The sequence below is a fragment of the Prinia subflava genome, chromosome 3 (genome assembly GCF_021018805.1).
Source record: "Prinia subflava isolate CZ2003 ecotype Zambia chromosome 3, Cam_Psub_1.2, whole genome shotgun sequence".
Taxonomy (NCBI): Eukaryota; Metazoa; Chordata; class Aves; order Passeriformes; family Cisticolidae; genus Prinia; species Prinia subflava.
The window spans coordinates 69,608,179-69,633,081 of NC_086249.1; the positions used below are offsets into that span (position 1 = coordinate 69,608,179).

The 24,903-nt window shown below is 39.4% G+C and overlaps 1 protein-coding gene across 1 annotated transcript in view; it reads right to left on the bottom strand.

The window, feature by feature from the left end:
* FGF14 (fibroblast growth factor 14) overlaps positions 1 to 24,903 on the bottom strand; it is a 376,431-nt gene that overhangs the window by 216,884 nt on the left and 134,644 nt on the right. The gene's annotated exons all lie outside the window — the stretch shown is intronic.

Below are 24,903 nucleotides of genomic sequence, written 5' to 3' on the forward strand. Positions count from 1 at the left end.
ACAAGGACAAAAGCAGCTTTCAGTCATGACATAGAAATCTGTTTTTTTTTCATTGGTCTGTTATTGGGGGTGGTTTTTTTTTTCTTTTCCCTTGATAGTAGGGCTGGTATAAGTTTGCTTCTATATTTCAAAGAAGCAATATGACTTCAGATAAATTCCTTGAGTTTCACAATGGAATTCCAGTATGCCAAGACATTTCACACTACCTGAATGCACGAAAAATTAATACATGAGTGAAGGAAAAGCAAAATATCACAGATGCTGTAGTAAATGTCCACTGGTTTTGTTGAAAAACTTCACATTTCTTATAACTGAGGATGATCATATATCATTCATACACACAAAATTATGTGTTAAGCTAGTAAGGAAAAAGAGAGAGCGTTCAGCACTGCCCATAATGCCCGTGACTGTAAAAGGAGTTTAGTGTATGACTTATATGAGGAATAAAAACCCTTAGCAACATCAGAAATCTATCAATTTCAATATCTGAAAGATCTCCCAGAATTACTCCTCTGTGTTAAAGAGCAGGAAAGAAAATTTTATACAGTAAATTCTTTAAAACTGTTTTCCTCAAAGTGCATACACCACAAAAAAGAAATCAGTCTTTCCATATTTTTTTCTCAGTATAAAAATCATTAGCCCTGCATGACGCTTTATTCCTTGATGTTGCAAACTAGCAAACATAGTGTGCAGGAGTTCGTTATTGAAAATAACAATTTGGCTTTTTGTAAAGCAATTGTAAATGTAATTTTGTAAAGCAGTTATCTGAATACTGCTTGATAGGAACTGCTTGCAACCAACCCTGGTTTCTGCTTTTCCAAAACTGATTCTTGTGGGGTTACAACCCAAAATTCATCTCAATGGTAAAATTAGACTAATATTTTAAGAATTGCAATGTTAATGTAACGTAACAGCCTAAAAAATCAGTAGTAGCACCTGTATTTTAGCATTTGTAGCTACTAAGAGTTTTTAAAATAGCACAGAACAAACTGAAGCAAGCTAGCAGTAGTATTAGAGACACAGTTGACCCTTAATTACTGGTTTACCTCTGTATTTTCATGAAAACTGACATTTTTCCTCAAAGGCTCTGTAAATTGCTGGACCACAGAAGGTCCAAGGACAGCAGTGAAAAGCTGAGCCTGCCTGTGTGGAGATGATGCTGTGTTGACAAACAGCAGCCAGGCAGCTGCCAATTGCAGCTTCCCTTTCGGGCTGACCCCAGCCATTACTCACTGCTCCCGTACTGACGGCTTTGACACTGGAGCCAGGAACACACGGCTGCAGTGGGACAGCACCATCACATCCCCGGGGCTGAGCCATGGAACACAGTTACCCCGTGTGGGAAGGAGGAGAGACCTGAGTGTCTGTGCTGCAGCCAGGGCCTCTGCAGGGCCCGCACTGGGCCGCGGGCAGAGCCTTTGCCCTCAGCACGGCAGACCCTCATGGCCGAGGGCAGCTCTCTGCAGGCGCCCGGGTGCCCTGGGCTGCCTCATGGCCCTATCGGGGGGACAGCGAAACAGGGGCATGATCGATTCAGGGCAAACTTTAATGACCAAGGTTTCCCTTTCTGCCCCTTTTCTTTCTCTGCTAAGCTGAAAGACAAGGGTGGCTCTGGTAAGAAGTGAAGGCAGCTGGGCATGCCTGGGGAAGAGAGAAGTCAGTCTGCACTTCCCTGCATCAGCAGGTAAGAGGGCTTTCAAATGTCAGTATTGCCATCCTTAATGACAGCCTCTTTGAAAGGCTGGAAAAACCTCAGCAGCTCAATGCAAAGGGAGGATTCTTTCCTATTTATCCAACACTCTACAGTACCATGCTTTGTGAAAGCTGAAAACATTTTTCAGTTACAAAATCCTTTTTTTCCTGTGGTTTTCCAAATCATAGACAAAGGAAATTGAATAAGATAGACCCGTTATTCTCTACATTATACAAGGAAAAAAAAATCTTACAACGTAAAGGCCACTGGTAATTTCAACAGTTGATCTGTGATCAAGTACAGAATGTTGGGTCTGTGTTTCTTCACCCCTCATGTAATTTTAACAGCAAATGACATAGCCACTGCACTTTAATGCTGTCTTGGTGATGAATGAAGTGAAAAGAACTGCATCTTCTGCAAAACCTGCATCTTCTGCTCTAGGGACACCTTGTTTCTTCAATGATTTTAAAACTCAATACTTAAATGCGTTAAGTTTAATCTAATCTGTAAAACAGCACTTCCAAGAGCAAAGTTTGTACTGGAAAAGAAAGCAGCCTAATCTTTTGCAAATACATTAAACTCAAACCATTATGGAAGATTATAGCAACCAGGAGCCCAAACAATCTGCTCAATAAATATCCTTAAAGTCTACCATCTAAAAATTTTCAAGCTCTTCCATTCCATACATGATACTGCTTTAATGTACTGAAGGAGAAAAAACGGTTTAAATGAACTTTCATTAAAATCTTAATTACTTAAAATACATTTAATTTTCATTTTCTCTGTTAACTACTATGAATGTTTTTCTTTAATTATATTGAATTTATTTTTTTATAGCTTCATATGTTCTCCTGATTAATTCACTTTGTGGTGCTTATAGGCTCAAGTGCAGGCTTCCCTACAGGACCATTTCTGGTTCTGCTATCACTTGTGAATCCCATTCTCACATGCATCACCAACTAGCAGTGTAAGGGCAGCTTGACTCCAGATATCCTTATTCACAGAGTAGAAAGCATTTGATAAACTCAAGATACTTCCACTTAGTCTCTGATCTTGAACTTTCACACTGTGTGTGTACACAGTGCAGGCTTTTACGACAGACAATGATAATGTCTAATAGGCTCCTGTTTTAATAGAAGTCCTACACCAGCAGCAGAAGTATCAAGTCCAGTGTAATGTTAGGTAAAATCCTTTATTTAACCTTAGGATTTCATATACTGCACCACTTGAGCTTTACTATTGAAGTCTATAAGGTAATAATAGTCATTTCAGTGAAATTGCAGCCTTGCAAAGTTCTGCTACATACAGTCTTCTTCACTGTAATACAAGATTTACAAGGCAATATGTAGAACTGAAACATTTTAAAACCTGATGAGGATGTTTGAAGCAACAGAGCACTTTACAATTGTTAATGGTAGCAGATGGATGACAAAAATGAGTCATGATAATATGATTTTTCTGTAGAAGTGTGGGCAAAACAGACGTTCAGTCTCTTTTTCCTTAATGCTCAAATATGTAATTTTTTCCCAGCGTCTTCTTTAACCCAGATCTCTTTCCAGTACAAATTCCCTTTGCTCTTGCTGCACTCTGCACAGGAGGGCAGATGCTGCTCCCTTACTCCCAGTCTGCTCACCACCAAGCAGGTGGGGTTTCTTATGGATTGTAGGTCCCCACACGTGCACAGGTTGCCCAGCACAGGAGCAACAGCTTATGGTGTTGACCCAAACCATATTTGATGCTTTTGTGTCCTTGCCTGTTCTCACAGCCTGAATATTTAAGAGGAGAAAGGAGAATACTGTCCTGGTCTGCCCAGGAGCCAAGGAACAGCTGCCTAGCGGTGTCACAGGCTGCCTCACCAGCATCTCCCTCCTCTTCTCTTGCAGATGCTTTATGTCATCAAAGAAGGTCTGCCTTCCTTGTTCTGTAATGTACTTTACAAGTTAATACCCACAAGCCACACTTAGATCAGCAATGAAAGGAAACAATTTAACAATGAAGAAATGGCTGATCCAAATTGTCACGTTCTCCTCGAGGACAGTGGCTTTTGTACGTTATTGTTTGGGTTTGGGGTTTTTTTTCTTTTTTGTTTGTGGTGGGGGTTTTTGGTTAGTTTTTGGGGTGTTTGGGGGGTTTTTTGGTGGTGTTTTGTTTTTGTTTTTTTGGTTTGGTTTGTGGTTGTTTGGTTGGGGTTTTTTTTGGTTTGCATTGTTTTGCCTTTGGAAGCAATGTCCATATTTTGTATTCCTCATGTCTGATGTGAAGTAGCAGTAACTTGATATGAGGGACATCTTGAAATATTCTGCCTTTCTGAATATGAATGTAGGAATCTGCAGAAACTGTGAATGAACATTTACAACAAACTGTGAGCCTCCTACTGATGCACTCAGATACAAAACAGGAGGCGAGAGAGAGAAGGAAAAGAGATGAATTTGTTTTCCTAGCAAACAGCTGTCTTCTTTAACAGAAGAAACTAAAAAGAAAACAGTGTGTGAAGAGGCCAAAAGCTGCATTAATTACAGTATTTTTAGATGCTACAAGCACAATTTTGATAAACATTCTAAACTGTGAAAAAAATGTACTGTCAATGCAATTAAGTCTTTTTCATGGTGCAGCATCATCAATGCATGTGCCTGCTGAGAATATATTGCGTGCAATGCAGTTTCCCTTTGATTAATGATTCAAGGCAATCAGTGGGGACCATACCAACTCCTGGGGGATGCCACAGCAAGCAAGCACAATGTCATCATTTAATTTCTTCTCTTGACCTACATTACAGAGTGAAGACTCAGTCACTATTAAGGGCCAAATTTGAGACATAGTTATAGAAAAGCAAGTCCCACAGGATTAAAACTAACACGTACACAGCTTAGGAGAAAAATTTGTATTGGAGAGATTAATTCTTCAGTGCTTGGAGGGATGTTATTTATTTGTTTATTTAGATCAAATACGGGATATGGGAAGGTGAAAGACTAATCCTTATGCTTTTAATGGCCAGGCTGCTGCGAGTTACTCATACAGAAAAGCAATTCCTCTAGCCAGCAAAAAGATTTTGTTTCTTAGCTAGATAGTATTTCTGTTTAGCCAAAGCATGGCACTAGAGCTGGTGTTCTATCAGGACAGTCCTAGAAGTCAGTCTGAAATAATCCTGTTTGCTGGAGGCAGCCAGTGGTGACATCAGTCTGTCAGCTGCATGGCTCTCCTTTAGTGACACCAAGTCCTCCATTTCACGCCAGCGGGCAGTGACCACATCATCTCATGAGGAATTCACAGCTGAGTGAGGTAACGCAGCAGATTTGGTTTCATAGCCTTCAGCACTTAGAAAACACTAGGAAGTTCAAAATATTACAGCACCTCCTTCAAGCATCATTTTCTACTGTTTGGGAAGCAAAAGCGTCCTCTGCCTCCTGAACGAGCTCTCTGTACAGTATTTACTCTTGCCCAAGGACTCAGTTATTGTCTTCAAGTACATCATTGTTTCAAGCAAGGATAAGTGAAAGGCCAACATCAGCAACGTTGCCAACAGCAGTGCTACTCTGACATGCTGAAATTTTCTACAGTGAGGGTAAAGCTCGTCTGCACTAGAGGCATCATTTTCTCCAGGGCTAACTGTTTGGAATGCATTTCATGAACAACAAAAGGGCATCTCTATGTGCAAAAGCTATTTTCAGCTTTGACTTCATTTATAAGCTCAAAGCATCTCCACTATTTTCATTTTTCCCATAAGGAATAGAGGCAAGAATAGATATGATGGATGCTAGTCACAATACTTTCTGAACTCCAGAAAGCTGCCCAAACACTTCAGAATGAAAATTTACATGATATGAAATGGAACAAAAGAATATAAATGCTTTGATACATTTTGATACATGAGATTGCAGATAAGAATAATTCTCGCTGTAGTGGAAATTCTCAGTTTAAGCAGCTTCACTGGATTGTTAAACAGGAACACACGTACCAGTGGAAGCTTAATATTTTAGCTAAGTGAAAGTGCTATAAAACTTTCTACTTTTCCTGTCTTTAAAGGTAATAACTGAAATCCCTGTGATGTTGTTTTGAAATGTGGTCCACGGAATAATGTACACTGAAAATTGACTTCAAATCTGTGAATTGCCACCCATTAAGTACTTCCTCTGAGTACGGTCATAAAAAAGATCCAGAACAAAACAGTACACTCTGTTCTTAGGAAGCCCACAAGGAGCTACTTCTAGCCTAGCATAAAACAGGCAGTAATACTAGTACTCTGTGGAATGTCTACTGAATTTGAAATTGTCCAAAACCTGCAAAGATGTATTATTTGGAACATTAAAAAAAAAAAAAAAAAAAGGTACTTTCTACTTCCAATGCATATGAAAGTGATTTTAAATTTGCTAAGTCACAGCAGCTGCTTAAGCATTTTCTATGTGCTTATAGGCTGCTCATCAGCTGCTATGGTTTTCCTTACCCTCAAACCAGAGATGGTTTAGTGCCTGCACCTTCCCAAATGGAGTGGCATATAAAGTTCACTGTCTCAGAGAAAGAATCTTGAATTAATCACTTATTAAGCTTTCTATATTACAGGAACCCAGTTATTTCTGTTGCTGAATCCATATAACTGGTATGTACCTCTTAAATTGCTAACCTATCTCTTCTGAGCTACTTAAGGGGAATTAAGTCCTTTTATAAGCATAAGGCAAAAAATTACAACTTTCATTCTATTTTCCCATCCTCATGTATCTCCCTCTCTTTATGTAAAGAAATGTTCCATTACCCTGAAAAGAATAAAACTTTTAGCCCTCAAAATTCTAGATTTCAAAGTCCTTCAGGCACCTGGAACTGTGCTTCCAAGCTTAAGCAGTACCGATGCAAGACTGAGAGAGCTAAGAAGTAAATTTATTGACAGACAATCTCTGTTCCAAGCATTTCAATTACTCTTTAACTACTTCATATAAAATAGATTCTTAGACCAAGCACAAGAACCAATGGATCCCATTTGTTTCCTTCCCCTTGTGAGCCCCACCAGCTAAGGACCTCTGTCCTCAACAATTACAAGATTTAACTGGACCACTTTCAGCAGGAGAAAGGAGAGCAAACCAGTCAATCAATCTACATCACAGACTTCTTCTACTCCCTGAAGACATACTTTAGGCACTTAAATCCCTCATTAGCAAGACCTCAAATGTATATTTTGCCATTGGAAAAATATCTAGGAAGCAGCCAATCTAAGTTTAAGAATAAATTGGCTAGTCTTATTTTAAAGAACACAGGACTAAATGCTCTTTAGAAGAGCTCCTCTTGCCTCTCTGACTGTAGAGAAAATCTGGGTGTATTCCTGGAGCAAGAGCACCTTTCCCTGAACTCTGTTGCTGCTGCCTTCCTGTCTCACGTTCTCATGTCTACACTCATTCTCCCCCCAGTCACTGGACTGGAGAAGCACAATTTGATAAAAATCAAAACTGACACACTATCTACCTGACCAAGTGCTTCAATGTCCTTAGAGACCAAAATTCAAGGCCTAAATAGGAAAAACGTAAGTCATTAGTGACCACCTAGATAGGATGGCAGCACTAACTGCTATCCCACAGGAGACCGGAGACAGAAAGGCCAGGAAATGTGAGAATAGTAATTATCCTTACGAAGATTCACACTGGAACGTGACACAGATGTGTAAAATCACTTTTTTACAAGGCCATGGATAAGGGCATCCTGAAGCAGCTGCAAAGGCAGCCCACAAACTGGGACACTCTTCTCAACCTTGTCCTCACTGTCACATGAGACTTGGCTCAAAACTGCACATGTGAATCAGGATAAACTCTACCCTTACGGAGCAACAATAAACAAGGGGTACATCACCATTTTGCTCTATTTCAGGAGGTAGAACCACACAAAGACAAAGAAACTTATTTAAAATGGGCAGCTGAGAGAATTTAAAACCTGACAGTCAGTGTGGAGATTGTCGAAGGAGCAACACTGCTGAATGCATACCGCAGATTTTTTTGAAAGTATTTTTAGAGAAGGGTAGAAAACTCATGATGACTGAACAGCAGGTTAGGGAGGTAATTAGAAATAAGAAGTTTTCCATCAGAAGGCTAAAGCTGTATCATACCTAAGAAAAATGGAGTTACCACGAACCCTAGCAGATTAAATATAAAAACATAATCAAGAGGGCCCAAAACAGGGTTTGAAGAGCAACTGTTGAAGGGCATTAAACTAAATAGAAAATCTTTCTTCAAACACATCAGTAGCAAGAAGTTTGGCAAAGTCTGTAAGGCAAACAGTTGATCACGGTACTCAAGCAACATGACAAAGGACAGAATAGCAGAGAATAAAACAAGTTCTTTGTATTAGCGTTCACTGTAAAAAAAAAACCTGGGCAGAATTCCATGCTGAAATTCTTATTTTGGGTGGACCCTGCAAAGGATACCTCTGAATTCTGTTGTATTTTACAGTTACTTTAAAGCAGTAAGTAAACTGCAAAAACCCTCTAGCATACAGTAAGCAGTTCTAAGAGAAATCAGGGATGAAATCAGTATTTACCAGTGGTAAAGGTAACTAATGACAGGACAAAAGAAAATAGCCTCAAGTGGGGCCAGGAGAGGTTTAGATTGGATGTTAGGATAAATTTCTTCATCAAAGAGCTATCAAGCACTGGAACAAGTTGCCCAAGGAAGTGGTGGAGTCACCATTCCTGAAGGTATTTAAAAGATGAGCAGATGTGGCACTTAGAGACATGGTTTAGTGATGGAATTGGCAGAGTTAATATTATGGTTGGACTCAATGAACTTACAGGTCTTTTCCAAGCTACATGATTCTGATTCTATATAAGGAAAATTCATAAAGGTTGATGAAAGAGACCTTTAATATTAATTACATTATATTAATTATATATCATTATATAATATTAATTACATATACTATTAATTATATTGCATATATTAATTATATATATTAATCTCTTTCATTAACCTTTAATAACATAAAGTTTGATGAAAGAGACATGATATTTTAAGAAATACAGATGTAATTTTATCTTCATCAATAAGAATATGACTAATCTATATTTCAATACTTGAAATAATAGTTTCGGCTGTGGTGTAAGAATTTCAGCCCCCATGACCCTCACAGAACACTCCTTCAGACACTAATTTTGGATTATTAATTCAATAAAAGATTGAATGCAACTGGTTATAAGAAAAAAAATGATCATTCAAAGCAAAATAAAAACACTGTAATAAATAATGCCAAAATGCCTGCCTGAAAATAGGTTGCTCACAGTCTTTGAGGTAATTTTAATGTCTTTTCTATCCTGTGTTGGAGTGTTTGTCTTTAAAGCGCTTGTTCCTTTCACTGATGCAGGTTTACCTTAATGACCTGAACTTTGAAGAAAGTTTACTAGAAATGACCTAGAAAAGTGAGAATTTTTTTGTGTGTTGCACTTTGCTCCTATTCTCAATATGCTGAAGGATTGTATTTCTCAATGTTTATAAAGACTTTTCAGAGCAGTGCTTTCAAATATTGCTCACTATTTGTACCCAGATGTCTGCTTGTATGGACAAAGGGGATGTCAGAGCAGATGCATTTTCCAGGAGGAATCTTCATCCCCTTTCTTTTCCCTGAACTATGCACACTGGACTTTTCCTCCCAGAAATTTGAGCGAGATCCATCCTCTCTAACTATAGCTATCTGTAAGTTTCATTCTTGTATTTCCTCTTCATAATATCAATACTGTGTAAGTCCAAGGATTCATCTCATTTTGTATTCTGTTTCTATCAATGGCTATAGCCACCCACTTGATGAGACTGAAAAGAGGGACAACTACATAGAATCACAGAATGGTGTGGGTTGGAAGAACCTTTAAAGACCATCTAATAAAACTCTTCCACGGACAGGGACAGCTTTCCCTAGGTCACTAGATCAGGTGGCTCAGAACCCCATTCCTAACCTTACCTGAACAGGATTCCCCTGAGTACTTTCCTAGCTTCCAGATGTTTTCCAGTGGGATAATTTACAGAGCCTGATGTGATTTCTGGGTTACTAACCCCAGTAGGTGCCTCTTCCAAGCACTTGTCCATTTCCTCCTAGAAACCATGTAACCTTTAATCATTCACAACCTTGCTTACCAGCAAGCTCCTCAGCTCTGATGCCAATCCCATGAAAAAAAAATTTCTGTTTTGTAATATGCTACTCAGATTAATTTCATGCCCTTAATTCTTGTATTTGAAGAGGCAGCATGCAGTGTCTCCTTTTGCCATGACATTCGTGGTTTTAGAATTATTGTGTGCCTGTCTCCTCCATGTGCGCCATCTCCATGTCCCCTATTTGTGGCATCTGTTGTGGGTTAACCTTGGCTGGCTGTTGGGTGCTTGCCAAGCTGCTCTATCATTTCCCTCTCCCCAGAAAAGGATAGGGGAGGAAAAACAAAAAAAGCTTATGGGTAGAAATAAGGACAGGGAGAGATCACACTTCAGTTTTTCTCATGGGAAAAACTTGACTGAGGGAAATTAATTTAATTTTTTGACAATTGAACACAGTAAGATAGCAAGAAATAAGATGTGAAAAGAACTCTCCCTTTTCTTCCCAGGCTTAGCTTCCCTCCAGACATCTCTACCTTTTTCCCTATGAGCAGAATAGGGAGATGGGGAATGGGGGTTTCAGTAAACTCCTTATGCATTGTCTCTGCTGCTCCTTCCTCCTCACACTCTCACAGGATACAGACCTTCATGAGCTGCTTCCCACAGGCTGCAGTTCTTAGCAAACCCCTTCCACTGGGTGCAGTCCTTCAGGAACAGGCTGCTCCAGTGAAGGCCTCCCTTAGGGCCGCAAGTCCTGCCTGAAAACCTGCTTGACCATGGGCACTTCTCTCCATGGGCTCACAGGTTCAGCCAGGACCTGCTCCAGCATGATCCTCCCATAGAGTCATAGTCCCCTTTGGGTACCCCAGCTGCCCTGGCTTGGGGTCCTCCAGACATCTGCTCCACCACAGACCTCCATGGAGAGCAGGAGCCCACCATGGGCTGCACCATGGGCTGCAGGGGAATCTTTGCTATGGTGCCTGGAGCACCTCCTCCCTCACATTCTTCATGTCCTCACAGCTGCTTCTCTCACGTATTCTCACAGTTCTCTTCCAGATGCTGCCTCCCAGCAGTTTGTGCTGTTTCTGAAATACATTATCCCAGAATCACTACCATCATCACAGGCGGGCTTGGCCTCCAGTGGCAGGCCTGTTTTGGAGCCAGGTGACATTGGCTCTATCAGACACAGGGGAACCTTCTGGCTTCCTCTCAGAGAAGCCACCTCTGCGGTTCACCCTGCCACCAAAACTTTGCAATGGGAACCAATACACATGGACAGCCCACCAAGTCACAGCTTGGATGGAAGCTGCTCCCTGCCTTTGACTGTTCATTGGCTTTTCCTGAATATTTCCTTTTCTGCACTATAACCTTTTTGACAGGAGAGAATATGAACAATACAGTGTTCAAGATATGGGTAAACCATAGACCTGCAAACCTACACTTTGTTCTTTTATAGTTTTCTATTATTTTCCTATAAATTCCTAGCACTTGATACTTTCTGATTGTTACAGAGATGGTAGGTCCGTAAAAATAACTGTCATAATCAATAATGCCTCTGTGAAATTATTGGTTCTCCAAAAAAGAGAGGTTTTTCCAGTCTTCTTTGCAGAAATCTCCCGTTTGCTATCTTATCTCAATCAAAACCTCTGGTTTTGATTAAAATGTATTTGCTGAATATTTGGGATGAAAATTAGTAGTAGTAAAAAGCTGAAATGTTGAAGCCATTTGCATGGCTCTTGCTTATGTAAACAAGCCCTACAAGTAAAGCATTACGTTTTCCTCATGTATTAATTCAAGTTCTATCACACAATAAAAGGGAGAAAGGCAAGAAATTCTTATAAAAAATCAGAAAAACATTTATTTGCCTGTCACCAAGCCAAATACTTGCCTAACACCCTGATTGGGATACATTTACTGCCACCCTTAACCCATAAGAAGCACTCAGCAAACCAGGTGATGCTTGGTATGCCAACCAACTGCTTCTAGGGACACTATAATGAGTCCGAAGTTTTAATTTTCCCAAGAGAAATATAAATCCTGCTTGCATTCAACTGCTGTATTTCTGACACACTTGTTTGCATAGAGAAGATAATGAGATATTTATAAGTGGCATGATACATTACCCCATAAAATTGATGAGCGATCCATGCATCACACTCTAAGAGAATCAAGAAATTATTCAGTCACAAATGATCCCTTCTTGCTTCTGAATGCTAATTTCTTAGAGGAGCTGTGAAAGCTGTAAACTATTAAGAAGTCAAAAGTTAACATTCTGCAGTAACACATGGTTTATCCATCTGATTTGAAAACTACCTAAATAGAAAGATTTAAGTGCTTATCTCTTTCATTAAATAACACAGATGAATGATGCAGTCAGGTGCAAAACAAAAGAAAAAGTCCATGTAAAGGGGATATTCAGGAGGTTTTGGCAGGGAGAAGAGCTATCCAAAACCATGAAGGTATACAGCCTAGGCAGGAAGCCTTTCATTGTGAAGGATACAGGCTACAGGATTATCTTTCAGGAGTGCCTTTCAATAACTTGTGAAGAACTGTTCAGGGGCTGGAATAGATGGATGACTGGAGAAAACACACGCCACCGTTACAAAAACTTGGCACGAGTCTTTGGACATGAGAGTTAATTTCACTTTTGGGCTGCTCCAGAGGCAATATGAGTATTACCTGTTCCTTGCCTGGAGCTGGCTATAATTCAGTCTTAGACAAGATGTACTTAGAAAAGATGTGTACTTCAGAACCCTGCGAAGTTTAGAAATATTCACATCAGAGAGTTACTCTGCCCTGATGCAATGCCTGCTTTAAGTACATCTATAGTTTATCAGCTAAAAATCCCCACAGATGTTTCTAGTGAGAGACGTGATATTGAAGAGACTTCTTCAATTCATTGATTCTGCTAGATTTTGGGTTTTCTGTAATCCTTAAACACTGAGTAATGTCATAGATGGAAGGATTAATTGTATCAAGTAAGACTGATACTTGGTTGAGAAGGAAAAAGGACAAAGTAAAAGCAAGCCAAACCATGTTCAACTGAACCTACTGAGGTTATCTGGTTTGCTCTTTTATACCCTTTACAAAGATATTTGCTTCCATCTCCCTTATCACTGTTATTTCATTCTTTCTTTTGAAATTTTGGACTAAATGACTATTGAAAATCTTAGCAAATATCTCCTAATATTTTTTCAAAGGAAAAGTCATGGCTTGATCAATTTATTTCAGCTTGAAAAATAAGAAACTTTCAGCTCTGTCAAGACAGGAAAAATATTTTAAAAATTACTTGGAAGCAAGCATCAGCTGTATAAAAGACATGTGACAAAAACTTGAGCAAATTATTGTCAGGCACAATGTTCATCTGAATAGTGATGGACTTAAATCTTTTGTAAGAGTTTACTATCCCTCCTGACCCCTGAAATGGAGAATAAAAAACAGGATACAAGTTCCTCCAAGCTGCAGAGATCCCCACTGAGAAAAAAAAAATAGGTTTATATTCAGAGGCATGTAATTAAATAGTGAAAATGACATTCATGCAGACAGTACCTATTCAATTTTCACACACACATGTACTCTGCAGCATGTGTATGCTAAGATTGAATGTGAAATGTAAGTTTTTAACAGCTCTGGAAGGCTATTAATGAATATTATAATGAATTTTTAACAACATTCTTTATTCCATTTAAGGAGAGAGAATTGCTAATCCATTTGGTTCTTTTTTTTTGATTTTGTTTTAGAAAGGGATAAATTACACAAATAGTGTTACATTTGACGTGATTCTCAGTCACAAATAAATTGAGTGGAAAGTAAAGATTAATTTGTAGTGGAAACAAGAAAAACAAAATTGGGCCTGTTATTTTGCAATATGGGAGTGAAAAAACCCCAGGAAATTACATATATAACTCATATCATAAGGGACAAGATTTTTCTGAGAAGCATTAAGTTAGCCTAAAACTGCGGTAACAAATCTCAGTATCTGTGACTTCACTATTTTATATTTCCTCCAACTGGAAACAACTATTGCAATGAATGTATTTCTGTCCTTTAATCTAAGCTCTTATTCACCTGCATATTTATGCACCCAGTCCAGCAACAATTAGTAGCATTCCTCTCAGTCCCAACTGGTCTCTGTATCCCTCATCCATTTCTTATTGGGATTTTTCATGTTAATTCCCATCTTCTCTAAATTGACTGGTTTCTATGTAATGTCATTAAAAAACTTTATTTTTTTTCAAAATACTATGACAAGATAACTATTAAAGTGGCTTATCTTTTAATAATTAATTTTCTAGGAACTAACTGCTAAAGGATGATGTTCAAAGTTACTTTTTTTTTTTCCTTAGGAGGCTTGGAGTTTCTCAAACTTGCCTCTTTTTCAAATTCTTCATTGGCAAGCAGTTATGATTCCCTCCCTCAGGAATATCAAAAATTCACCCTTGTTCTCAGGATTGTCTTTTACTGGATCTCTCCACTTACATTGCTGGCACCTTTGAAGATATGTGCTTTGCAATACCTCTGCCCAGAGGGACTTGGACTGCCTGTGAAATTTGAATGACATCACTATGGGCAAGGCAAAGGAACAAACACACACAAAAAAAATATCCAACCCAAACCTTTGCTTTCAATCGGCACCCTTTTTTCTTCTTCCCTCTGACCTTTTCAAAATCAAGATAAATGTTACTTTAAATGAGGTGTACACAATTACAAACACCAGCTAGTTGTCCTAGTAGTTTCCTTTGGGGAAAACTTCCATTTGAAAGAAGAGAATCATTTGTCTCTGTGCCTTCCAAATGACAAAAATGTCTTCACTGCACTTCCCTCAAGTACAGCTCTACTTCTGTTCTGTAGCATTGGATTCTGTTTGGCAACAGCAATCAGTTTTTGCCTCAGGACTGGACTATCCTGTGAGACCCCTACTCTGAAAACAGGAATCAAATTCCATGGAGAAAATACAAAACCATAAGTAGACTTACTTCTATAAACTACACCAGAATAGCATATTTCTGGAAAGTTTTAAAATAAGCTAACAAAGCCAAGAAATTAAAATCAGAACTACTTTTGCTGGTTTTGAAATAACCAATAATGTGGGCAGCTAAGCTAATTCTTGAAGCTGAAGATTTGCTCAAGCCACCACACTTGCACCTGGGCAAGCTGCAGATACCGGGTTCCCTGAAGACAGTCCAGAGGGAGTAGGCATCTCATACACTCAGTCTTCCACAGTCAGAGGTAACACACTGGATCCCAAAAGGGACTGCAAGAACCAGGAAACCTGATTTTGGATCCTTGCTCTTCAGATAATATCAACCGCCACTGAAAGCAAATGAACCAGAGTCCAGGTTTAGGAGACCTGAAGTGAACAGAAAGAGCAACCAGAGTGTAAAGGAACAAGATGCTGCTGTGGAATTACTGTACCTGCACCAATGGCCAGCTAAGCTAATGTTCAACCCAGCCTACAGTGCTAACTCTAGTGTGAAGACACCTCAGCCCTTATTAACAGAGCAATCTGGGGACATCCTGTGTGCCAGGACAATGGTTGCCCACAACCAGACTCCCTGTCTAATCACAGATTTTTTTCAGCCTCCCATGGGCTTCTTCCCATGTGAGCATCCATGGGCGCGTGCCCCCCACCCAGGCTATTGCTGGGGCAGCAGTGACTCACTGCACCCTTGCCAAAGTACCCAGGACTTTGCCATGAAAACAGCCACCATGCAACCTTCACTCCTGGCTGTCCTCACATTTTCCCCTTGAATCTTTAGCACAGACTTTATTTCTCCATGCTCTGCAGAAACTTCTTTTTGACACGTTCATGCCCTGAATAGAGAACACCCAAATCAGCTTCCCCATGTGTTTTTAGCAGTGCTTGCACTGAGTTTCTACTTCGAATGTGAGAACAGGATGCCCTGACAAAACAGCTCCACATCCCAAGCCCAAGTGTGCAGTCTGCCACCATAACTGTTTTGATTAAAATAGAAAGCATTACTGAATGCAAACAAAAAGGGCCATGAAGTACAGATTGCTAAGGTCAGAAGGATTCTGCAAATAGGTCATCATTTACAGTACAATCATTTACATGTACAGTACTGACACTAAGACCAATGTTCTAAATGCAGTATCAGTGCGCTTCTCAATGCTTTTTAAAGAAAGCTTTTTCCAAAATGCTCGGAGGAAGGTGAAGTCTCAGCATGGGTTAATATGCTCAGAAACCTCATTAAAAGACTTCCTAAACAAAAGAAGTAATACTTAGCAGCATAGATCTAATGGAGTTTGATATTGTAGTTATATTTAGAGCTTAAAATTTCAAATGAAAATTACACATTTTAATACCTACTGTTTCCTAAATAAAAATTTTCATTTCATGAATACGAGCCTTGGACTCTTCCACTATGATTTTCTCAACTTACTTAGAGCACCTATAAAATTTCATTCTGTCCACGGTGTAAATTTCTGTAGTGCACTGTAAGTGTTTTGTATGAACGCTGCAGGCTTTTAAATTGATATAAGGTATTATATCAGCTTGACATACATATATATATTTTTTTTTTTTTTCTTTTCCAAAAGAAGAAGCTTCCAGAAATGGAACTTTTAAATAAATTCATGAAAACAGTAGCTCCACTGATCAATATTGCTAGGTCAGAGAAACAAATGGTCTCTCCATATTTCTGTTATCCCTTGAGAGAAGGATATGGTCACAAATATGAGGAAGCAGAAGTCTTCCAAGCTGCCAAAATATTTGCACATCATATAACTTGCCCCATGATAATAAATAACCTGCTGTATTTGCTGGCCTTTATTGAAGTATATGTGGGAAATTTCTTCCTCATGTTAATAGCTGTGCCTGTGAATAATGGGATACTGCCTAGAAGGTTGTATTTTGCAGTTTCATTTGACCTGTCAATTTTCCTTCATGATGTGTACTTTCTATCAGTACTGCTTTCCAAGAACTTGGAAGAAAGGTCAGGACATTGTTCTCTAGAAATGAGCAAAGGAATAATTACTTTATAGGTATTTAGTTCTTTAAGAAATGCCTACTGATTTTATCCAAATATAAACTAATATTATGCATGGACATGTTAATAATAGTCTTGATTTTCAGATAGGAGTTCTATACAGCTATCTCTTAAATTACAGTCCTAAAACGTATTTATCTTGAAATGACAGCCCAGTTAGCAACAAATTAATTCACATCACTGAAAAAGAACATACATATATAGTGTTATAAGGTGAGGGCTAGAAATACAGTGAGTGAAAATGCCAAGACAAAGCTCTTTTGACCCACTCACTCTCAAGTCCAAGAAATGAAGTCCATGCTTGACTCTTATCAGCACTCCTTGGAATCTGGCAGCACAAGAGGGTAATCACGCAGCGGGGCCTTGCAACCGCAGAACAGAGCTCTCGTCTGCCAGGAATAATATCTAAAATAGGCTCAGCAAAGCACAACTGAAGGGCTAATAATCTCTGCCATAGAGAGTACACCCTCTGGCAGTTTGATGCTGCACTGAAATTCATAAGCACAGCTTTTTGGTTGGTGCCAACCTCCTAAAATACCCATAAAACTCTGCACAGTCTATTGCTTCTGCTCATGAAATTCAGAGATACTTGGTACTTCGAAAGAAAAGCTAAGATAAAACGTGCCAGGGTGGGAGATATGCAAGTAAACAAGTTCAGGTGTTTAAATTTTTATTGTTTATTTATGATGCCTATTTCTTCTGTCCCTTCTTCATCAGCAATTTTTCTTCTAAGATGCTAAATAGACCTTTAGCTCTGGGTTTCATTTCTCCATCTGATTCATCCCACCCAGGATCTTTGAAGTTGGCAGCATGCTGTACGATTTCTCTTTGCTTATTTCTTCCCCCTGCAGGTTTACAACAGTAAATTTACTGCAGCAGAGAAAATATCATTCTGATCAAATTTTGAAAAATGTTTCTATATACTTTTTAATGAGGTGATTTATTTATCTTTAGTCTTTAATTTTTCTTACGATGTGTGAATAAACCCATAATCTAGCAAATCAAGGAAACTATAGGGAGAAATGTCTTAATGCACTAAGGAACATATTTTTACTGTTATGTTTTGGTGTCATAAAGAGCTGTGATTGCCCCTAAAAAAACCTATTTCAAGGGGACACAATGGTACAGTTTCTTAAATGGCACGGGCTAGCTCATTCTCAAAGCATCCTTGCTGGTTGCTCTCTTCCTTGTCCTCTCTTTGCACAGGAGGTTCATTGAATCACAGCTTTCCTGCCTGCCTGAGTTTCACCCACTCGTTATCAGGAATGAATCACATCTCCGTAGCATCTCCTCTCCTCCCAGCCAGTCTCCAAACAGAAGCAGCAGCCCACAGATCAGCTCCTGATTTCAGTCATGTGAGCCATTCTCCCACCCCGGCGGATGTGGGCGACCACCCGTGGTGTGTGCCCAGCTCGGCTCTGGCTGGGTGGCTACAGCTGGGCACTGGGGCTGCACGGCACCAGGGGTGCCAGGGGAGCCCAGTCCCAAGGAGTGGGAACTCATAAACTGACAAAAGCTACCACAGTACCTGTTGAAAAGTCTATTTCCTTCCCATGCTGTCTCTCCTTACCTGTCAAGTGACCCCACCACTCCCCCTACCTCCAGGAACACGGCTCTGAGTCAAAGTTTCTAACCCACACTCTATTGGCACCACTCAGAAACTGCTGCAGTTTTCACTGCATTCACTTATACTGCAGGTATGCTTTAACCCCATTCCTGAAAGGGACTTGGATTACAGACTGATAAATGGTTCAAAAATAGCTGGTCTATCTTTTTCTTCTTTTTTTTCCCCCTGAAACTTGTAAAAGCAGCTGACAACCTGGGGATCAGATTGTCCCATATTTCAAAAGAGAAATAGATGTTCTACTCATATAGAAATTACTGTCCATTGTAGTCCTGAAGTCCTGTAGCTCAGTTAAGCTTTTTCACCAAAGATAAAATAAATACATTCACACTAACAGCTTCTTTTGACAGTTTTTGTTATTTTTACTTTATGCACATGGTTTTTTAAAGAGGCTTTATTGCCCAGAGTTTTCTTTCCACAGCCCATTCTTCATTATATCATATCAAACAAAGTAACAGAAAGAACACAGTGGGAAAGGAGACCAGAAGAGGAGTGGGAAAGAGCAAGTAGAGGAAAAAAATGAGGCTCAGGAACACAGTGCCATGTTCAAATCATGTCAATACTGATGGCTGAACTTTCCCTGAGGAGAGAGGAAGGAGTGAGAGCAGTTGACAGACCAGAGCTTGGAAAGAAATGATTACACCAGCTAGCTTCGAGAGTCTAAGTGCCTCACTATGAATATGTCATTTGGGATCATTTTGTGAGGCTTAAGGACAATTCAGAAATTCTCCACATTCAGGATTCATCTTTCTTGCCCAGAAAGCCACAATGTATCCCCATGTTAAATATCTATAACTAGGTGATCTGGCTATCCCAGCTGAGATATTCACATCCTTAAAGTTAAAAGCACTATTTCAAAGGACTGACCACTACAGCTTTACGAGACACCTAGTTAATGTAAGCATCACCATATTATGTAAGAGTATGTATTCAGATTGCACTCTTGAAAACTGTGAAGACTCATAATGCATACCAAAATCCTGCTGTTACTAGGTTAAGGCACACAAGTGGAGCAGGACAGCAGATCTAATCTGAAAAAAAAAATAATACCTTTGACAGAAAGAATAAAAATTGTGACAAGTGAGTAAAGGAACAACAATAAAGGATACAAAAGAATAAAATAAACTGTATCTTATTTTTGACTAATTTATGTCTGGTTTGGGGGTCAGAGAAGAGGTGGAAAAAGACTACATGGGAAAGTAAACTATGGAAGCAAGGAAACTAAGAGGAGGAACACTCTTCACTACTACCCCTTTCATCCTTTCCCAGAGCCACAGACCCATCAGGACAGTGAGGAATCTCCTACCTTTCAAGTGCTGTCCCAGTAAGTCCTGGCAGAGAGGCGGAATGTAGATTTACTACCACACCCATGTCCTTTGGCCAAATCTTGAGCAGGTCCTGGGAGATGCCTGGTTTGTACTGCTGCCTATTTCTCTCCTATCTGAGAGTCTCATTTTGACATGCAAGGTCATCCCTTTTACAAGACAACATTTCTGTGAACTTGTGACAAATGAGGTAACTCAATAATAGTCTCAACAGCCCAGTCCTGCTACAGGTTCACCACATCACAGAGCAGCTGATGAGACCATGTGTTCTGCCTACATCTTTCCAGCACCTGAGACAAGAATGGCTTTTTCTATTTTTGCTGCTTTCTTCTAGTACATTTTGTCTTAAGAAAAAAAAATTTAAACCAGCAGTCCATCTCAACTAACTTTTTCTCCTCCATCCCTTCCCCAGTACCCAAAGGAATGGTTAAATGGCCATTAGTTCTAAATATAGTAAAAGGCACTCAGGCAGGACTTTTACCCATTAAAAACAACAAAAAAGTCAAAAACCAAGGCCAGAGCAAAACAAAATAAAACCACACACTTCCTAGAAAAAAATAAAAGGAAGTTTAAAAGGAACACAAAACTACAAAAATAGAAGTCAGTTCCTGTTTAGCATTGCCACTGCTTGTCTTCACTTGTTCCCCTCTTTCTCATCTATCCTGCACAGATAAAGATGTGCCAATATGAAAGAAGCCCACAATACCCATTGACATCTACAGTAACATGTAGCCCCCTGGAACAAGAACAGATCTGTAGAACAGAGAGGCTGGCTCTAGGGATTTGACATCCACTAAAAAGCTGATACAAGTTCACTCCCAGTTATTAAAAACTGGAAATGATCTCTGAATTCATTACCGACAATGAGAGAGACACTTTGAAGTCCTTTAATTCTCTAGGTTTATTTACAGCAACACAATGTAACTCTGTTTCTTCCTCTATGTAAGAAAGCATTAAACTATTATTAGTAACACCAAACAAACTTTATAGGGATTTCAGAGTTACCCATTTTAACGGTGAAATTACAAGGTAATGAAGTAATATTTACTATACAAGTCTTCCCATTATTACAGTATATTCAGAGAAGATGCTCATGCTAAACTACTTCAGCTTTGCAAAAGCTCACACATCAGCTGTTTTGTTGGGGTGGGTGTTGGAATCTGACTGCAGCTTCTTCTTTGAGATACCTTTGCCTACACTTTGTTCCCGGATCAGTGTTTCACTTCTATGTTTGCTGGATACATACTTTTTTTTTCATTTCTCCATAGGTGCATTACAAAATATTCATGCATTTCAAAAAAATCACATTCTTTCATATGTATTACAAACAATTAAAGAGGAATTTTAATTAAGATGTTTGTGTTGATGGGCATTTTGTAATTGCCAAAGCCAGCTGTTTCAACTGGCACGCCTTTGCAAACATGCCATACCCTGCTTGTTTTGGACCTCTGCATTTAAGTGGTATTGAAGATTCAGACTTCTAAGACAATTTCAACTTTCAGGAGAAAACGGCAAAAGTAAAAAAAAATATTTAATTTTCAACAAATATACAGCAGATGGAAGAAAGGGGCAGTTGGGTAAAACAAATTTTCATGACCGATCCTTACATGGTAATAGAACCCACTTGGAAATTACGCATCTCTAGGCTTGCCATCACTGGTGTGGAATTTTTCTTACCAGAAGAAGTTCAGTTTTCTCCAAGCTTTCATGTTGTTTTGCCTAAAGTTTAAGAAAATACAAACCAAAACTGTCTCTAGAGAGAGATTTGGTTTTATGCTCTCTCAATCTGCACTGCACAAATACATTTCTGACCAATCTACAGGATAATACAAAGATCAGCCTAAATCTTAAAGCTCAGCCCAGCTTACATAAAATTACCACTGGAAATCATTATACAGGTATGCTGAAATTTCAAATAACAAGTATTTGAAAGTGAGAGTATTCAAAAGTTAACTTATCTATAAAATCACAATCCAGTGGTTTTTTTGCAGGCAAAATATGTTAGTCATTAACTGCACTTTCATTTCCATACATGAGAGCAGGTACTTACTATTAGCAAAATTAAAAAAAAACAAAAAAACAAAAACAAAAAAAAAAAAAAAAAAAAAAAAAAAACCCACACCACCCTGTGCAACTCCCATGTAGGGGCATCACGAGAACAGGAGGAGGAACACAGGCAGATGAAGGAAGAAGTGGTAATTACCCAACCCCTATCCTGTGTGAGCTGTGAGTTATGTGAAAGAACTGCAGCGTTGTCCAGGTGAGCACATCATCACCTGTGATACTGGGATAATGGTGCCAGAAACCTGGAATTAGAGGTTAAGGAAGCCAAGCATGCTAAGACATTTTCCTCAATCCCTTTGGTAGCGGAATGCAGGACACAATTTGCTTTCATTTGGTTGGGTGTCCAGTAGACTTGTAATTGACTGTTCCAGGGGTGGAAATACAGCCTATCATCTGACTTATCTGGACTGCACAGGAATACAGTGAAGCTCTGAAACGTGCAATACATGGATGTCATTATTGTGTGAGGCAACACACTGAAACGTGTTTTTGAGCAGGGGAAGACAACAGTCCAAATCTTTCTGAAAGCCAGTGTGGCCATAAAACAAAGTAAGGTCAATGGACTTGCACAAGCCATCCAGTTTTTAGGAATAAAATGGCAAGATGGAGATTGTCAGATCCCAATGGAATTAACAAGGTAACAGCAACGTCTCCACTGACAAGCAAAAAGTAAACACAGGCTTTCTTAGGCATTGTAGGGTTTTTGGAGACTGTGCTGAAGGGGCCCCACTGTATAATGAACTACCATGAAATAAAAAGAAATATGCCCTATTCACTGATGGATAATGTCTTATTGTAGGAAAACATCAAAGGTAGAAAGCTGTTGTGTGGTGTCTCACATGGCAAGCCACAGAAACTGCTGAAGGACAAAGTAAATTGAGTCAGTCTCTAGAGCTGAAAGCCATCAAGTTGGCTTTAGACACTGCTGAATAAGAAAAAATGGACAATACTTTATAGTGAGTCACCGATAGTGGCAAATGTCCTGTGAGAGTGGTTACAGCAATGGAAACAGAGCAACTGACAGCACAGAGTTAAACCCATCTGTGTTGCTGAATTATGGCAAAATACTGCTCTGGTTATAAAACTGCATCATGTAGATGCTTCCTCACCCAAGAGCTGGGCCACTGAAAAACACAAAACCAACTCAGCAGGTGGGTCAGGCTGCTACAGCTGAAGTGGCTCATTTAAATCTGAGCTGGCAAAAGAAGGGGTGGATTATTTAGAGCCCAATGAGCTCATGAAAACTCAGGCCACCAAGGAAAAGTTGCAACATAAAGATGGGCCCATAGATGGGTTGGACTGAACCCTTGACACTATTGCACAGGATATTCATCAATGTGAAATGCGCTGCAATCAAGCAGGCCAAGCACTTAAAACCTCTCTGGTATGGATGAGGATGGCTGAAAAATAAGTATGGGGAGGTCTGGCAGATTGGCTATATCACACTTCCTCAAACCCTCCCAGACAAGCAGCACGTGCTTACAATGATTGAAGAAACCACCAGATGGCCAAAATGTATCCCTTGTCCCATACCACCACCAAGAACACCATCTCAGGTCTTAAAAAACAAGTTTTATGGTGACATGGCACCACAAAAAGAATTGATTCACACACGGGTACTCAATTCCAAAAAAAATCTCACAGACACCTGGTCCAAAGAGCATGGCGTTGAGTGGGTAAATGGCATTCCCCATCATGCACCAGTCCCTGGGAAAATCAAATCACACAATTCGATTTTAAAGCCTTTTTAAGGACTTTAAAGTCTACACTAAGAGAAATGGGTGGTGAGACCTTCAAATACTGTGGTACACATTAAGAAAAAGCCACCTGGTTAGTTAACTCTAAGGAATCTGCCAGTTGAGTGGCCTTGCTGAGTCAAAACTTTGACATACTATGGAAGAGGATAAAGCCACTGTAGTGCACATAAAAATATACTGTAGAACACAGTCTAGGTTACCCTTGCTTCAGGCAACGGCAAACACATTTGTGAGATGGCTTTTCTTAAGGACCTGGGTGTACTTGGTAGGTAATGAGGAAGGACGGGGAAGTCTGATCTGTGCCTCAGTGACATCTGATTTCAGGTAATCGCCAGTGATTTGAACCACATTATGTTAACTGCTATATAATACTGTATGTCCTCACTACAACAGTTCCTGTATGTTCATGTCAATGATGTGACAGGAATAATTGCCCAGATCAGTGAAGAATGAGTTTTGATAAACCTGGGCAGAGTGCAGCAATGATAGACCTGGACAAGCACAGAAGTGATGGAACCAGAACTGGCTTCAGCATCTAACATCACAAAAAACTTCCTGCCCTGAAGGACTGCTATAATGGATACAGCTCAAAGTCATGGACTAAATTATCTCAGTGGATATTTTAGAGGAATGATCCACAGACTAAGGGAATTATATCTGCATGTATATATCAAAAGATAGGGAAGAACGTGTTGGAATTATTGAGACCTGCACACAATGGAAATTATACATATGGGGTGGGTATTGTCAGGATTTCACCTGGAAGGGAGTTATTTTTTTCCTAGTAGCTGGTACAGTGCTGTGTTTTGCATTTAGGATGAGAATAACGTTGATAACACACTGATGCTTTAGTTGTTGCTAAAAAGTGTTTACATAAAGTCAAAGCCTTTTCTGCCTCTCAACCCACCCCATCCGTGAACAGACTGGGGTTGCACAAGAAGCATTTCTGTCTTATTAAATGGTCACTCTCTGAGCTCAAGAATTTTACTTTTTGTTTCACACATATTTCTTACTCATCCCGCTGGGGTGTTGAGTGAGAGAGCAGCTGTAAGGTGTTCAGCCACCTGATGGGTTAAAACGTGACACCATTTCAGATCTAAGATGACTCACATTCAGCTACGGATCATCAAAGACCTGAAAAAGTACATATAATTTGAAATTCCTCAAGATTGCATGTCTTCTGCTTCTCTTCAACATACAGCCTTCGAGTTAAAAAAGAAAAATCACTAAGCAAACCAAAGATATTCTGAGGCAAGCACTCAGCATTGATAGTTTCACTTCTGTGTTTAAACTTGCTAAACTTGTAAACCACTAAAAATAGCAACTTCCAATGCAAAAACACAGAAAAGAAAAAAAATCCTTACTTGGTTTCTCCTAAAAAT